The sequence below is a fragment of the Oncorhynchus keta genome, unplaced genomic scaffold, assembly GCF_023373465.1.
Source record: "Oncorhynchus keta strain PuntledgeMale-10-30-2019 unplaced genomic scaffold, Oket_V2 Un_contig_28293_pilon_pilon, whole genome shotgun sequence".
Taxonomy (NCBI): domain Eukaryota; kingdom Metazoa; phylum Chordata; class Actinopteri; order Salmoniformes; family Salmonidae; genus Oncorhynchus; species Oncorhynchus keta.
In genome coordinates this window covers 50,001-67,500 of record NW_026285957.1, presented here as the reverse complement: position 1 = coordinate 67,500, position 17,500 = coordinate 50,001, and the positions used below count along the sequence as shown (strand labels likewise).

At 43.1% G+C, this 17,500-nt stretch overlaps 1 long non-coding RNA gene across 1 annotated transcript in view; it reads left to right on the top strand.

Moving 5' to 3' along the window:
* LOC127923086 (uncharacterized) overlaps positions 1 to 17,500 on the top strand; it is a 30,650-nt gene that overhangs the window by 17 nt on the left and 13,133 nt on the right. The window contains exon 1 of the long non-coding RNA XR_008113274.1: positions 1 to 51. This exon is cut by the window's left edge and continues 17 nt beyond it. This is a non-coding gene — a long non-coding RNA (uncharacterized LOC127923086). The remainder of the gene's footprint in view (positions 52 to 17,500) is intronic.

The following is a 17,500-nucleotide window of genomic DNA, read 5'->3' as shown; positions in this document are numbered from 1 at the left end:
CAGGTATACTCAGCCTGCTGCCGCCACAGCAGCTGCTGCATTCGGTGACAGGTAAGATGGACCTCTTATTTTTTATCTCTCGCTCTCCGTCTCTCTTTCTGTAGCTCTCTCTCTCACTCAACCTCTCTCTCGCTCAACCTCTCTCTCTCTGTCTCTCCTTCTCTCTCACTACTTCTCTCTCTCTCGCCTCAACCTCTCTCTCTCTCAACCTCTCTCGCTCAACCTCTCTCTGTCTCTGTCTCTCTCTGTCTCTGTCTCTCTCTCTGCCTTTCTCTCTCTCTCTCTCTCTCTCTCTCTCTCTCTCTCTCTCTCTCTCTCTCTCTCTCTCTCTCTCTCTCTCTCTCTCTCTCTCTCTCTCTCTTCTCTCTTTCTCTCTCTCTCTGTCCCCCTCTCATGCTCTCGCTCTCTCTCTCTCTCCTCTCTCACTACTTCTCTCTCTCTTGCTCTACCTCTATCTCTCTCTGTCCTCTCTCTCTCTCTCTGTCCCTCTTTCTCTCTCTCTGTCCCTCTTTCTCTCTCTCTGTCCCTCTTTCTCTCTCTCTCTGTCCCTCTTTCTCTCTCTCTGTCCCTCTTTCGCTCTCTCTTTCTCTCTCTCTCTCTCTCTCTCTCTCTCTCTCTCACTCTCTCTCTCTCTCTCTCTCTACCTCTCTCTGTAAGTAATAATGTCCACAGTAAAAAACAGTAAAAACTACAGTATTCAATGTGTGTATACCCTGCCCATTTCTTGCACCCCATATCACAATTAGTGCCACCCATAAGTGAAAAACCTGTGTGCCAAGTATAGACCATATGTGGTGTTCTCTACAGGTCATAGAAAAGAGCAGAAGCGCCGACCATCCGTTCAGACCCAGTGTTACCCTACCTACCACCTACCTACCTACCTACTTACCTACTTACCTACCTACCTACTTACCTACTTACCTACCCACCCACCACCCTACTTACCTACCTACCTACCTACCCACCCACTTACCTACCTACCTACCCACCCACCTGCCTACCTGCCACCTACTTACCTACCTACCCACCTACCTACTGCCTGCCTGCCTGCCTGCCTGCCTGCCCACTCACCCACCCACCCCTGCACCCACCCACCCCTGCCCCTGCCTACCTACCCCACCTACCCACCCACCTACTTGCCTACCTACCCACCTGCCTGCCTGCCACCCTGCTTGCCCCTGCCTGCCCCTGCTTGCCTGCCTGCCTGCACTGCCTCCCAGCCTGCCTGCCTGGCTCCCTGCCTGCCTGCTTGCCTGCCTACCTGCCTACCTGCCTGCCTACCCACCCACCCACCTGCACTTGCCCACCTACCCACCCACCCTGCCTACTTGCCTGCACCCATGCCTGCCTCCCAACCTGCCTGCACCCACCTAGCCCCCCCCACCTGCCTGCTACCCACCCACCCACCCACCCACCCACCCACCACCTACTTGCCTACCTACCTACCCACCTACTTACCTACTACCTATCTACCTCCCAACCTACACTACCTACCCTCCTACCACCTATCTACCTACCTACCTACCTACCTACCTACCTACCTACCTACCTGCCTGCCTGCCACCCTGCCTGCCTGGCCACCTGGCTGGCTGCCTGCCACCCCTGCCTGCCTGCCTACCTACCTGCCTGCCTGCCTGCCTGCCTGCACTGCCTGCACTGGCTCCTGCCGGCCTGCCTGCCTGGCTGCCTGCCTGCCTGCCTGACTGCCTGCCTGCCTGCCTGGCTGCCTGCCTGCCTGCCTGCCTGCCACCTGGCTTCCCTGCCCACCTGCATGCCTGCCTGCACCCTGCCTGCCTGCCTGCATGCCTGCCTAGCCTAGCTAGCCTGCCTGCCCTGCCTTACCTACCTACATACATACCTGCCTGCCCATCTACCTGCCTGCCTACCTGCCTGCCGACCTACCCTAGCCTGCCTGCCTGCCTGCCTGCCTGCCTGCCTGCCTGCCTGCCGAGCCTGGCTTCCTGCCTGCCTGCATGCCTGCCTGCCTGCCTGCCTGCATACCCACCTACCTGCCCCACCACCCACCTGCCTGCCTGCCTGCCTGCCTGCCTGCCTGCCTGGCTCCTGGCTGGCCACATGCCTGCCCACCTGCCTGCCCACATGCCTGCCTGCCTGGCTGCCTGCCCACCTGCTACCTGCCTGCCTGTATGCCCACCACCCTGCCCCACCCACCCATGTACCCACCCCACCCATGCCCACCCACCCACCCATACACCCACCCATGCCTACCTACCTACCTACCTACCTACCTACCTATCCTACCTACCTACCTACCTACCTACCTATCTACAGGTTATGGAAAATGAGATCTTTAGTATTTCTCTTGATGTCAAAGATAATATAATATAATATATACAAAAAGACACGTCAGTAAAACACTACAGTTATACTGCAAAGACACTACACTCAAATACTACACGTCAGTAAACACTACAGTTATACTGCAAAGACACTGCACTAAAGACTACAGTATACTGCAGGGGCACTGCACTAAAGACTACAGTAAAACACTACATTATTTAATATAGTATATACTTGTGTTTTCATTTAATATAGTATTTATATGATAGTTAACTGTAAATACCACAGTGAATACTACAGTAAATAATACAGTATACTTTAAATAAATACTACAGTGAATAATACAGTATTCTACAGTAAGTACTACAGTGAATAATACAGTATTCTACAGTAAGTACTACAGTGAATAATACAGTATTCTACAGTAAATACTACAGTGAATAATACAGTATTCTACAGTAAATACTACAGTGACACAATACATTTTCACTGTAGTGTTCTTATGACTTCAGTCTGTAAAAACACTATAGTGATACTATAGTAAAGTCTGTAAACACTACAGTGGATACTATAGTAATGTCTGTAAAAAACACTATAGTGGATACTATAGTAAAGTCTGTAAAAACACTACAGTGGATAATATAGTAATGTCTGTAAAAAACACTATAGTGGATACTATAGTAATGTCTGTAAAAACACTATAGTGATACTATAGTAATGTCTGTAAAACCTATAGTGGATACTATAGTAAAGTCTGTAAAAACACTATAGTGGATACTATAGTAATGTCTATAAAAACACTATAGTGGATACTATAGTAAGTCTGTAAAAAACACTATAGTGGATACTATAGGTAATGTTATAAAACACTATAGTGGATACTATAGTAAAGTCTGTAAAACACTATAGTGGATACTATAGTAAATTATGTAAAAACACTATAGTGGATACTATAGTAAAGTCTGTAAAACACTCATAGTGGATACTATAGCAAAGTCGTAAAAACACTATAGTGGATACTATAGTAAAGTCTGTAAAAAAACACTATAGTGGATACACTATAGTAAAGTCTGTAAAAACACTATAGTGGATACTATAGTAAAGTCATATAAAAACACTATAGTGGATAATTATAGTAAAGTCTGTAAAACACTACAGTGTATTTATACCATAGAAATACTATCGTATTTTTCATGTGGGTTTCTCTCTCGCTCTCTGCCTCTCTCTCTTGTGCTCTCGACCACTCTCTGTCTCTCTCCCTTTCTCTCTCTCCCTCTCTGTCTCTCTCCTTCCTCTCTCTCTCTCCCTCTCCAGTTTCTCTCCCCTCTCTCTCTCTCCCTCTCTGTCTCTCTCGCTCTATACCTCTCACTCTCTCGCTCTCTCTCTCTCTGTCTCTCTCGCTCTATACCTCTCACTCTCTCGCTCTCCCCGTTCTACCTCTCTCTCCCCCTCTCTCTACCTCTCTCTCACCCTCTCTCTCAGTCTCTCTCTCTCTCCCCTCTCAGCTCTTTCTACCTCTACCTCTCACCCTCTCTCTCCTCCCCTCTCTGTCTACCTCTCTCTCACCCCCTCTCTCTCGTCTCTCTCCCTCTCTGTCTCTCTCGCTCTATACCTCTCACTCTCTCGCTCCAATCAGCGTCTCTCTCGGACCCAGGTACCTCTCTCAATAATCCCCTGATTAAATCAAATGAGCTTGAAGACAGAGTTTAGCGGTGGAACCAAAGTGAGGGAGTGCGGCAGGAGGGGTGACATTAGGGGACCCCAGACAGGGCTGAAGGATGACATGCAGGGCTTGCTCACCCTGTCAGCCCCAAAGTGTTGCTCATTAGATTCTCTGCTCTAACTTCACATCCTGTAAAGGATGGTACATTTAACATGGAACAGTAGACATTACTGTGGTGTTATCATGGAACAGTAGACATTACTGTGGTGTTATCATGGAACAGTAGATATTACTGTGGTGTTCTCTTGAAACAGTAGACAGTACTGGAACAGTCATTCTCAGTGGTGTCATCATGGAACAGTAGATATTACTGTAATTGTGTTATCATGGAACAGTCAGTTTACAGTAGACAGTACTGTGAATGCGCTTTATCATGGAACAGTAGACAGTACTGTGGTGTTATCATGGAACAGTAGAGCTTTGACTGTGGTGTTAACATGGAACAGTAGATATTACTGTGGTGTTATCATGGAACAGTAGGATATTACTGTAGACATGTTTAACATGGAACAGTAGATATTACTGTGGTGTTATCACGGATCAGTACTGTGGTGAATGGAACAGTAGATATTACTGTGGTGTTATCATGGAACAGTAGATAGTACTGTGGTGTTATCATGGAACAGTAGACATTACTGTGGTGTTATCATGGAACAGTAGATAGTACTGTGGTGTTATCATGGAACAGTAGATATTACTGTGGTGTTATCATGGAACAGTAGACATTACTGTGGTGTTATCATGGAACAGTAGGTTACTTATTACTGTAACATGGAACAGTAGACATTACTGTGGTGTTAACATGGAACAGTAGATATTACTGTGGTGTTAACATGGAACAGTAGATATTACTGTGGTGTTATCATGGAACAGTAGATATTACTGTGGTGTTATCATGGAACAGTAGATATTACTGTGGTGTTAACATGGAACAGTAGATATTACTGTGGTGTTATCATGGAACAGTAGATATTACTGTGGTGTTAACATGGAACAGTAGACAGTACTGTGGTGTTAACATGGAACAGTGGAACATTAGACAGTACTGTGGTGTTATCATGGAACAGTAGATATTACTGTGGTGTTATCATGGAACAGTAGATATTACTGTGGTGTTAACATGGAACAGTAGATATTACTGTGGTGTTATCATGGAACAGTAGACATTACTGTGGTGTTAACATGGAACAGTAGATATTACTGTGATGTTATCATGGAACAGTAGATATTACTGTGGTGTTATCATGGAACAGTAGATATTACTGTGGTGTTAACATGGAACAGTAGATAGTACATGGAACAGTAGATATTACTGTGGTGTTAACATGGAACAGTAGATAGTACTGTGGTGTTATCATGGAACAGTAGAGAGTACTGACAGTGCTGTGGTGTTATCATGGAACAGTAGACAGTACTGTGGTGTTATCATGGAACAGTAGACAGTACTGTGGTGTTATCATGGAACAGAAGATAGTACTGTGGTGTTATCATGGAACAGTAGATAGTACTGTGGTGTTAACATGGAACAGTAGACAGTACTTCAGTGTTATCATGGAACAGTAGACAGTACTGTGGAACAGTGTACTGTGGTGTTGCATGGAACAGTAGACAGTACTGTGGTGTTAACATGGAACAGTAGACATTACTGTGGTGTTATCATGGAACAGTAGATATTACTGTGGTGTTATCATGGAACAGTAGATATTACTGTGGTGTTATCATGGAACAGTAGACATTACTGTGGTGTTAACATGGAACAGTAGATATTACTGTGGTGTTAGATGTAGATATTTAACATGGAACAGTAGACAGTACTGTGGTGTTATCATGGAACAGTAGACATTACTGTGGTGTTAACATGGAACAGTAGATATTACTGTGGTGTTAACATGGAACAGTAGATATTACTGTGGTGTTATCATGGAACAGTAGACATTACTGTGGTGTTAACATGGAACAGTAGATATTACTGTGGTGTTAACATGGAACAGTAGATATTACTGTGGTGTTATCATGGAACAGTAGACATTACTGTGGTGTTAACATGGAACAGTAGATATTACTGTGGTGTTAACATGGAACAGTAGACATTACTGTGGTGTTAACATGGAACAGTAGACAGTACTGTGGTGTTAACATGGAACAGTAGATATTACTGTTGTGTTATCATGGAACAGTAGAGAGTACTGTGGTGTTATCATGGAACAGTAGACATTACTGTGGTGTTAACATGGAACAGTAGATATTACTGTGATGTTATCATGGAACAGTAGACAGTACTGTGGTGTTATCATGGAACAGTATATATTACTGTGGTGTTAACATGGAACAGTAGACAGTACTGTGGTAACATGGAACAGTAGATATTACTGTGGTGTTATATGTAGATATTTAACATGGAACAGTAGATATTACTAACCCAGTCCTCCTTCTCCCCATAACTCTATTACTTCATCCTCTACCCCTCATCCCAGTAAATACAACCCATCCTTCTCCCCATACCTCTTCACTTCATCCTCTACCCCTCTATCCCTAAATCATCCTCTTTCTCCCCATACCTCTTCACTTCATCCTCTACCCCTCTATCTCTAAATCATCCTCTTCTCCCCATACCTCTTCACTTCATCCTCTACCCCTCTATCTCTAAATCATCCTCTTTCTCCCTATACCTCTTCACTTTATAGTCTACCCCTCTATCTCTGAATCAATTCCCTTCCCCCACGTCTCCCTCCCCACTTCCCTCCCCCATCCCGTCTTCTCTTTCCTCCTGTCTTACCCCCTCCCCAGATCTCCCCTCAGAAAGCACAGGGTATTGTGAATCTTCCATCCACCTCCTTACCCTCCATGCCTCTCCCCATCCCGTCTTCCCCTCTCCTCCCTCCCCCTCCCCAGATCTCCCCTCAGAAAGCACAGGGGTATTGTGAATCTTCCATCCACCTCCTTACCCTTCATGCCTCTCCCCATCCCGTCTTCCCTCTCCCTCCCTCCCCCTGCCCAGATCTCCCCTCAGAAAGCACAGGGGGTATTGTGAATCTTCCATCCACCTCCTTACCCTCCATGCCTCTCCCCATCCCGTCTTCCCCTCTCCTCCCTCCCCTCCCCAGATCTCCCCTCAGAAAGCACAGTGCTATTGTGAATCTTATCTTCTCTTGCAGAGATAATTTGATCCTCCTTGCAGCAGATGAAATTTCTTGTAACACCTCTACAGGTAATCATAAATACAGAGAGTTATAGAATACAACTCAGTATCAAATCACCCCGCCCTCTCTCTCTCTCTCTCTCCCAATCTCTCTCTCTCTCTCTCTCTCTCTCTCTCTCTCTCTCTCTCTCTCTCTCTCTCTCTCTCTCTCTCTCTCTCTCCCCAATCCCTCTCTCTCTCTCTCTCTCCCAATCCCTCTCTCTCTCTCTCTCTCCCAATCCCTCTCTCTCTCCTCATTCTCGCTCACACTCTCTAGCTCTCTCTCTCCCATTCTATCTCTCTCTCTCCATTCTATCTCTCTCTCCCATCTCTCTCTCATATTCTATCTCTCTCTCCCATTTTCTCTCTCTCTCTCTCTCTCTCGCTCTATCGCTCTCTACCTGTCTCTCTCTCCCATTCAATCTCTCTCTCTCCCATTCTCTCTCTCTCCCGTTCTATCTCTCTCTCTCCCCTCTCTCCCATTCTCTCTCTCGCTCTCTCTCTCTCTCTCCCATTCATTCCCTCTCTCTCTCTCTCCCATTCATTCCCTCTCTCTCTCTCTCTCTCTCTCTCTCTCTCTCTCTCTCTCTCTCCCTCTCTCTTTCTTTCTCTCTCTCTCTCTCTCTCTCTCTCTCTCTCTCTCTCTCTCTCTCTCTCTCTCTCTCTCTCTCTCTCTCTCTCTCACTTTCTCTCTCTGTCTATCTCTCTGTCTCTTATCCTCACCGTAGCAGTTATTACAACTGGTGTCATGATGTCTGATAGCAGGCCCTTCGTAGAGCTTCGTAGAGTTGTCATGAACAGGATTAACTGTGTCATTAGCAGTTATAACAACTGGTGTCATGATTTACTATGTCATAAGCAGTTATAACAACTGGTGTCATTATTTACTATGTCATAAGCAGTTATAACATCTGGTGTCATTATTTACTATGTCATAAGCAGTTATAACAACTGGTGTCATGATTTACTATGTCATAAGCAGTTATAACAACTGGTGTCATGATTTACTATGTCATAAGCAGTTATAACAACTGGTGTCATGATTTACTATGTCATAAGCAGTTGGTGTCATATTTACATGTCACAGTTATAACAACTGGTGTCATGATTTACTATGTCATAAGCAGTTATAACAACTGGTGTCATTATTTACTATGTCATAAGCAGTTATAACAACTGGTGTCATGATTTACTATGTCATAAGCAGTTATAACAACTGGTGTCATGATTTACTATGTCATTAGCAGTTATAACAACTGGTGTCATGATTTACTATGTCATAAGCAGATATAACAAATGGTGTCATCTATGACTGACGATCTATTAGGAACCATTATTAGTGCTAAACTACCATTGGCTGTTAGTAGAGAATATAGGTCAGTATAGTAGAGACTGTAGGTCAGTATAGTAGAGACTGTACTGTAGGTCAGTATAGTAGAGACTGTACTGTAGGTCAGTATAGTAGAGACTGTAGGTCAGTATAGTAGAGACTGTAGGTCAGTATGGTAGAGACTGTAGGTCAGTATGGTAGAGACTGTACTGTAGGTCAGTATGGTAGAGACTGTAGGTCAGTATAGCAGAGACTGTACTGTAGGTCATTATGGTAGAGACTGTACTGTAGGTCAGTATAGTAGAGACTGTAGGTCAGTATAGTAGAGACTGTAGGTCAGTATAGTAGAGACTGTAGGTAAGTATAGTAGAGACTGTACTGCAGGTCAGTATAGTAGAGACTGTAGGTCAGTATAGTAGAGACTGTACTGTAGGTCAGTATAGTAGAGGCTGTAGGTCAGTATAGTAGAGACTGTAGGTCAGTATGGTAGAGACTGTACTGTAGGTCAGTATAGTAGAGACTGTACTGTAGGTCAGTATAGTAGAGACTGTAGGTCAGTATAATAGAGACTGTACTGTAGGTCAGTATAGTAGAGACTGTAGGTCAGTATGGTAGAGACTGTACTGTAGGTCAGTATAGTAGAGACTGTACTGTAGGTCAGATAGTAGAGACTGTAGGTCAGTATAACAGAGACTGTACTGTAGGTCAGTATAGTAGAGACTGTAGGTATAATAGTGTATCAGTATAGTAGAGACTGTAGGTAAGTATAATAGAGACTGTAGGTCAGTATAGTAGAGACTGTAGGTCAGTATGGTAGAGACTGTAGGTCAGTATAGTAGAGACTGTACTGTAGGTCAGTATAGTAGAGACTGTAGGTCAGTATGGTAGAGACTGTAGGTCAGTATGGCAGAGGTTGTAGGTCAGTATAGTAGAGACTGTAGGTCAGTATAGTAGAGACTGTAGGTCAATATAGTAGAGACTGTACTGTAGGTCAGTATAGTAGAGACTGTACTGTAGGTCAGTATAGTAGAGACTGTAGGTCAGTATAGTAGAGACTGTAGGTCAGTATAGTAGAGACTGTAGGTCAGTATAGTAGAGAATGTACTGTAGGTCAGTATGGTAGAGACTGTAGGTCAGTATAGTAGAGACTGTATGTCAGTATGGTAGAGACTGTAGGTCAGTATAGTAGAGACTGTAGGTCAGTATAGTAGAGACTGTACTGTAGGTCAGTATAGTAGAGACTATAGGTCAGTATAGTAGAGACTGTAGGTCAGTATAGTAGAGACTGTAGGTCAGTATAGTAGAGACTGTAGGTCAGTATAGTAGAGACTGTACTGGACTGTCAGTATAGTAGAGACTGTACTGTAGGTCAGTATAGTAGAGACTGTAGGTCAGTATAGTAGAGACTGTACTGTAGGTCATTATGGTAGAGACTGTACTGTAGGTCAGTATAGTAGAGACTGTAGGTCAGTATAGTAGAGACTGTAGTATAGTAGAGACTGTAGGTAAGTATAGTAGAGACTGTACTGCAGGTCAGTATAGTAGAGACTGTAGGTCAGTATAGTAGAGACTGTACTGTAGGTCAGTATAGTAGAGACTGTAGGTCAGTATAGTAGAGACTGTAGGTCAGTATAGTAGAGGCTGTAGGTCAGTATAGTAGAGACTGTACTGTAGGTCAGTATAGTAGAGACTGTAGGTCAGTATAATAGAGACTGTACTGTAGGTCAGTATAGTAGAGACTGTAGGTCAGTATGGTAGAGACTGTACTGTAGGTCAGTATAGTAGAGACTGTAGGTCAGTATAGAGAGACTGTAGGTCAGTATAACAGAGACTGTACTGTAGGTCAGTATAGTAGAGACTGTAGGTAAGTATAATAGAGACTGTAGGTCAGTATAGTAGAGACTGTAGGTCAGTATGGTAGAGACTGTAGGTCAGTATAGTAGAGACTGTACTGTAGGTCAGTATAGTAGAGACTGTAGGTCAGTATGGTAGAGACTGTAGGTCAGTATGGCAGAGGTTGTAGGTCAGTATAGTAGAGACTGTAGGTCAGTATAGTAGAGACTGTAGGTCAATATAGTAGAGACTGTACTGTAGGTCAGTATAGTAGAGACTGTACTGTAGGTCAGTATAGTAGAGACTGTAGGTCAGTATAGTAGAGACTGTAGGTCAGTATAGTAGAGACTGTAGGTCAGTATAGTAGAGAATGTACTGTAGGTCAGTATGGTAGAGACTGTAGGTCAGTATAGTAGAGACTGTATGTCAGTATGGTAGAGACTGTAGGTCAGTATAGTAGAGACTGTAGGTCAGTATAGTAGAGACTGTACTGTAGGTCAGTATAGTAGAGACTATAGGTCAGTATAGTAGAGACTGTAGGTCAGTATAGTAGAGACTGTAGGTCAGTATAGTAGAGACTGTAGGTCAGTATAGTAGAGACTGTACTGTAGGTCAGTATAGTAGAGACTGTACTGTAGGTCAGTATAGTAGAGACTGTAGGTCAGTATAGTAGAGACTGTAGGTCAGTATAGTAGAGACTGTAGGTCAGTATAGTAGAGACTGTACTGTAGGTCAGTATAGTAGAGACTGTACTGTAGGTCAGTATAGTAGAGACTGTAGGTCAGTATAGTAGAGACTGTAGGTCAGTATAGTAGAGACTGTAGGTCACTATAGTAGAGACTGTAGGTCAGTATAGTAGAGACTGTACTGTAGGTCAGTATAGTAGAGACTGTAGGTCAGTATAGTAGAGACTGTAGGTCAGTATAGTAGAGACTGTACTGTAGGTCAGTATAGTAGAGACTGTAGGTCAGTATAGTAGAGACTGTAGGTCAGTATAGTAGAGACTGTAGGTCAGTATGGTAGAGACTGTAGGTCAGTATGGTAGAGACTGTAGGTCAGTATAGTAGAGACTGTAGGTCAGTATAGTAGAGACTGTAGGTCAGTATGGTAGAGACTGTAGGTCAGTATGGTAGAGACTGTAGGTCAGTATGGTAGAGAATGTAGGTCAGTATGGTAGAGACTGTAGGTCAGTATGGTAGAGACTGTAGGTCAGTATGGTAGAGACTGTAGGTCAGTATAGTAGAGACTGTAGGTCAGTATAGTAGAGACTGTACTGTAGGTCAGTATAGTAGAGACTGTAGGTCAGTATGGTAGAGACTGTAGGTCAGTATGGTAGAGACTGTAGGTCAGTATGGTAGAGACTGTAGGTCAGTATGGTAGAGACTGTACTGTAGGTCAGTATAGTAGAGACTGTACTGTAGGTCAGTATAGTAGAGACTGTACTGTAGGTCGGTATAGTAGAGACTGTACTGTAGGTCAGTATAGTAGAGACTGTCGGTCAGTATAGTAGAGACTGTAGGTCAGTATAGTAGAGAATGTAGGTCAGTATAGTAGAGAATGTAGGTCAGTATGGTAGAGACTGTAGGTCAGTATGGTAGAGACTGTAGGTCAGTATAGTAGATACTGTACTGTAGGTCAGTATAGTAGAGACTGTACTGTAGGTCAGTATAGTAGAGACTGTACTGTAGGTCAGTATGGTAGAGACTGTAGGTCAGTATGGTAGAGACTGTCCTGTCAGTATAATATGATTTACTATGTCATAAGCAGTTATAACAACTGGTGTCATGATTTACTATGTCATAAGCAGTTATAACAACTGGTGTCATGATTTACTATGTCATAAGCAGATATAACAAATGGTGTCATCTATGACTGACGATCTATTAGGAACCATTATTAGTGCTAAACTACCATTGGCTGTTAGTAGAGAATATAGGTCAGTATAGTAGAGACTGTAGGTCAGTATAGTAGAGACTGTACTGTAGGTCAGTATAGTAGAGACTGTACTGTAGGTCAGTATAGTAGAGACTGTAGGTCAGTATAGTAGAGACTGTAGGTCAGTATGGTAGAGACTGTAGGTCAGTATGGTAGAGACTGTACTGTAGGTCAGTATGGTAGAGACTGTAGGTCAGTATAGCAGAGACTGTACTGTAGGTCATTATGGTAGAGACTGTACTGTAGGTCAGTATAGTAGAGACTGTAGGTCAGTATAGTAGAGACTGTAGGTCAGTATAGTAGAGACTGTAGGTAAGTATAGTAGAGACTGTACTGCAGGTCAGTATAGTAGAGACTGTAGGTCAGTATAGTAGAGACTGTACTGTAGGTCAGTATAGTAGAGGCTGTAGGTCAGTATAGTAGAGACTGTAGGTCAGTATGGTAGAGACTGTACTGTAGGTCAGTATAGTAGAGACTGTACTGTAGGTCAGTATAGTAGAGACTGTAGGTCAGTATAATAGAGACTGTACTGTAGGTCAGTATAGTAGAGACTGTAGGTCAGTATGGTAGAGACTGTACTGTAGGTCAGTATAGTAGAGACTGTACTGTAGGTCAGTATAGTAGAGACTGTAGGTCAGTATAACAGAGACTGTACTGTAGGTCAGTATAGTAGAGACTGTAGGTCAGTATAATAGAGACTGTAGGTCAGTATAGTAGAGACTGTAGGTCAGTATGGTAGAGACTGTAGGTCAGTATAGTAGAGACTGTACTGTAGGTCAGTATAGTAGAGACTGTAGGTCAGTATGGTAGAGACTGTAGGTCAGTATGGCAGAGGTTGTAGGTCAGTATAGTAGAGACTGTAGGTCAGTATAGTAGAGACTGTAGGTCAATATAGTAGAGACTGTACTGTAGGTCAGTATAGTAGAGAATGTACTGTAGGTCAGTATGGTAGAGACTGTAGGTCAGTATAGTAGAGACTGTATGTCAGTATGGTAGAGACTGTAGGTCAGTATAGTAGAGACTGTAGGTCAGTATAGTAGAGACTGTACTGTAGGTCAGTATAGTAGAGACTATAGGTCAGTATAGTAGAGACTGTAGGTCAGTATAGTAGAGACTGTAGGTCAGTATAGTAGAGACTGTAGGTCAGTATAGTAGAGACTGTAGGTCAGTATAGTAGAGACTGTACTGTAGGTCAGTATAGTAGAGACTGTACTGTAGGTCAGTATAGTAGAGACTGTAGGTCAGTATAGTAGAGACTGTAGGTCAGTATAGTAGAGACTGTACTGTAGGTCAGTATAGTAGAGACTGTACTGTAGGTCAGTATAGTAGAGACTGTAGGTCAGTATAGTAGAGACTGTAGGTCAGTATAGTAGAGACTGTAGGTCACTATAGTAGAGACTGTAGGTCAGTATAGTAGAGACTGTACTGTAGGTCAGTATAGTAGAGACTGTAGGTCAGTATAGTAGAGACTGTAGGTCAGTATAGTAGAGACTGTACTGTAGGTCAGTATCGTAGAGACTGTAGGTCAGTATAGTAGAGACTGTAGGTCAGTATAGTAGAGACTGTAGGTCAGTATGGTAGAGACTGTAGGTCAGTATAGTAGAGACTGTAGGTCAGTATAGTAGAGACTGTAGGTCAGTATAGTAGAGACTGTAGGTCAGTATGGTAGAGACTGTAGGTCAGTATGGTAGAGACTGTAGGTCAGTATGGTAGAGAATGTAGGTCAGTATGGTAGAGACTGTAGGTCAGTATGGTAGAGACTGTAGGTCAGTATAGTAGAGACTGTCGGTCAGTATAGTAGAGACTGTAGGTCAGTATAGTAGAGACTGTACTGTAGGTCAGTATAGTAGAGACTGTAGGTCAGTATGGTAGAGACTGTAGGTCAGTATGGTAGAGACTGTAGGTCAGTATGGTAGAGACTGTAGGTCAGTATGGTAGAGACTGTACTGTAGGTCAGTATAGTAGAGACTGTACTGTAGGTCAGTATAGTAGAGACTGTACTGTAGGTCGGTATAGTAGAGACTGTACTGTAGGTCAGTATAGTAGAGACTGTAGGTCAGTATAGTAGAGACTGTAGGTCAGTATAGTAGAGAATGTAGGTCAGTATAGTAGAGAATGTAGGTCAGTATGGTAGAGACTGTAGGTCAGTATGGTAGAGACTGTAGGTCAGTATAGTAGATACTGTACTGTAGGTCAGTATAGTAGAGACTGTACTGTAGGTCAGTATAGTAGAGACTGTACTGTAGGTCAGTATGGTAGAGACTGTCGGTCAGTATGGTAGAGACTGTAGGTCAGTATGGTAGAGACTGTAGGTCAGTATAGTAGAGAATGTAGGTCAGTATAGTAGAGACTGTACTGTAGGTCAGTATAGTAGAGACTGTAGGTCAGTATAGTAGAGACTGTACTGTAGGTCAGTATGGTAGAGACTGTAGGTCAGTATGGTAGAGACTGTCCTGTCAGTATAATAGAGACTGTACTGTAGGTCAGTATAGTAGATACTGTAGGTCAGTATGGTAGAGACTGTACTGTAGGTCAGTATGGTAGAGACTGTAGGTCAGTATAGTAGAGACTGTAGGTCAGTATAATAGAGACTGTAGGTCAGTATAATAGAGACTGTACTGTAGGTCAGAATAGTAGAGACTGTACTGTAGGTCAGTATAGTAGAGACAGTAGGTCAGTATAATAGAGACTGTACTGTAGGTCAGTATAATAGAGACTGTAGGTCAGTATAATAGAGTCTGTACTGTAGGTCAGAATAGTAGAGACTGTATTGTAGGTCAGTATAGTAGAGACTGTAGGTCAGTATAATAGAGACTGTGGGTCAGTATAGTAGAGACTGTATTGTAGGTCAGTATAGTAGAGACTGTAGGTCAGTATAATAGAGACTGTAGGTCAGTATAATAGAGACTGTAGGTCAGTATAGTAGATACTTTACTGTAGGTCAGTATAGTAGAGACTTTAGGTCAGTATGGTAGAGACTGTAGGTCAGTATGGTAGAGACTGTAGGTCAGTATAGTAGAGACTTTACTGTAGGTCAGTATAATAGAGACTGTAGGTCAGTATAGTAGAGACTGTAGGTCAGTATAATAGAGACTGTAGGTCAGTATAGTAGAGACTGTAGGTCAGTATGGTAGAGACTGTAGGTCAGTATAGTAGAGACTGTACTGTAGGTCAGTATAGTAGAGACTGTAGGTCAGTATGGTAGAGACTGTAGGTCAGTATGGCAGAGGTTGTAGGTCAGTATAGTAGAGACTGTAGGTCAGTATAGTAGAGACTGTAGGTCAATATAGTAGAGACTGTACTGTAGGTCAGTATAGTAGAGAATGTACTGTAGGTCAGTATGGTAGAGACTGTAGGTCAGTATAGTAGAGACTGTATGTCAGTATGGTAGAGACTGTAGGTCAGTATAGTAGAGACTGTAGGTCAGTATAGTAGAGACTGTACTGTAGGTCAGTATAGTAGAGACTATAGGTCAGTATAGTAGAGACTGTAGGTCAGTATAGTAGAGACTGTAGGTCAGTATAGTAGAGACTGTAGGTCAGTATAGTAGAGACTGTAGGTCAGTATAGTAGAGACTGTACTGTAGGTCAGTATAGTAGAGACTGTACTGTAGGTCAGTATAGTAGAGACTGTAGGTCAGTATAGTAGAGACTGTAGGTCAGTATAGTAGAGACTGTACTGTAGGTCAGTATAGTAGAGACTGTACTGTAGGTCAGTATAGTAGAGACTGTAGGTCAGTATAGTAGAGACTGTAGGTCAGTATAGTAGAGACTGTAGGTCACTATAGTAGAGACTGTAGGTCAGTATAGTAGAGACTGTACTGTAGGTCAGTATAGTAGAGACTGTAGGTCAGTATAGTAGAGACTGTAGGTCAGTATAGTAGAGACTGTACTGTAGGTCAGTATCGTAGAGACTGTAGGTCAGTATAGTAGAGACTGTAGGTCAGTATAGTAGAGACTGTAGGTCAGTATGGTAGAGACTGTAGGTCAGTATAGTAGAGACTGTAGGTCAGTATAGTAGAGACTGTAGGTCAGTATAGTAGAGACTGTAGGTCAGTATGGTAGAGACTGTAGGTCAGTATGGTAGAGACTGTAGGTCAGTATGGTAGAGAATGTAGGTCAGTATGGTAGAGACTGTAGGTCAGTATGGTAGAGACTGTAGGTCAGTATAGTAGAGACTGTAGGTCAGTATAGTAGAGACTGTAGGTCAGTATAGTAGAGACTGTACTGTAGGTCAGTATAGTAGAGACTGTAGGTCAGTATGGTAGAGACTGTAGGTCAGTATGGTAGAGACTGTAGGTCAGTATGGTAGAGACTGTAGGTCAGTATGGTAGAGACTGTACTGTAGGTCAGTATAGTAGAGACTGTACTGTAGGTCAGTATAGTAGAGACTGTACTGTAGGTCGGTATAGTAGAGACTGTACTGTAGGTCAGTATAGTAGAGACTGTAGGTCAGTATAGTAGAGACTGTAGGTCAGTATAGTAGAGAATGTAGGTCAGTATAGTAGAGAATGTAGGTCAGTATGGTAGAGACTGTAGGTCAGTATGGTAGAGACTGTAGGTCAGTATAGTAGATACTGTACTGTAGGTCAGTATAGTAGAGACTGTACTGTAGGTCAGTATAGTAGAGACTGTACTGTAGGTCAGTATGGTAGAGACTGTCGGTCAGTATGGTAGAGACTGTAGGTCAGTATGGTAGAGACTGTAGGTCAGTATAGTAGAGAATGTAGGTCAGTATAGTAGAGACTGTACTGTAGGTCAGTATAGTAGAGACTGTAGGTCAGTATAGTAGAGACTGTACTGTAGGTCAGTATGGTAGAGACTGTAGGTCAGTATGGTAGAGACTGTCCTGTCAGTATAATAGAGACTGTACTGTAGGTCAGTATAGTAGATACTGTAGGTCAGTATGGTAGAGACTGTACTGTAGGTCAGTATGGTAGAGACTGTAGGTCAGTATAGTAGAGACTGTAGGTCAGTATAATAGAGACTGTAGGTCAGTATAATAGAGACTGTACTGTAGGTCAGAATAGTAGAGACTGTACTGTAGGTCAGTATAGTAGAGACAGTAGGTCAGTATAATAGAGACTGTACTGTAGGTCAGTATAATAGAGACTGTAGGTCAGTATAATAGAGTCTGTACTGTAGGTCAGAATAGTAGAGACTGTATTGTAGGTCAGTATAGTAGAGACTGTAGGTCAGTA